Below are 885 nucleotides of genomic sequence, written 5' to 3' on the forward strand. Positions count from 1 at the left end.
ACAATTTGCCGGGAATGCAAAGAAACCGCGCATTTTGCATTGCCAAACACGAATTTCATCTCCATCGACCAGCTTGTTCAGGAAATGTCAGCTGAATGTGTTCTTATCACTTTACACGATGACTCCGTTTCTTTTGTTTGATCCCTTAAGGCTACTATGCCAAAAGACCTTGGGCGAGATACGGAAAGGCTTCGTATTTTAGCAATTGAACTAGCATTCGTCCCAGTCGTTTGGTCATCAGTATATTTGAGATTTACTAACACCAAGTCCGGTCATGACTGGTTCTACGCATATACTTCCCACATTGCGCACTACTGCCGAAAATGAATGAGGCAAGGTATTGTTTCATGAAGAATAACTCCCCCACTTTCGGGATTTGGTGACTGGCTTCAAGGTCGAAGCTCGAACTGGCGCTTTTCCCGAGTAGACCCATTTCGCAAGGTCAACTTTGCGAACTCCACCATCATAATGTTCTCGGGTGTCTTGCAGACTATCATTAGGTGATGGTTTCTGCAATATTTTGTTTCAAGGCTTCATCTGTCATTCAATTCCGCATATCACTGAGTAACTTAGGGCGAGCAACAGGTTGGGTAACTATTTACTGGCTCTATAAACGCGGTCAAAGCCAGGCCTTGAAGGTCACGGGTGGCAATAGATATGTGAGAAGCGGTGCGAACAGTGTATCGTTGCTCTCTTCGATAAAACGCCGGAACCTTATATTGTACGATCGTCGAGACGTATGTTTCTAGCATAAAGGTGATGTGGCTGTTAGTTAAAGTTGTTCTCTTACTGCTGTGCAATTGATAAATATGGGCTATGTACAGAGATCCGTGAGCTGAAGAAAGGGGGGAAGAGAGAGAGAGAGAGAGGAGAGGAAAAGGGGGG

The sequence above is a fragment of the Penicillium arizonense genome, assembly GCF_001773325.1.
Source record: "Penicillium arizonense strain CBS 141311 chromosome Unknown PENARI_contig163, whole genome shotgun sequence".
Classification (NCBI taxonomy): domain Eukaryota; kingdom Fungi; phylum Ascomycota; class Eurotiomycetes; order Eurotiales; family Aspergillaceae; genus Penicillium; species Penicillium arizonense.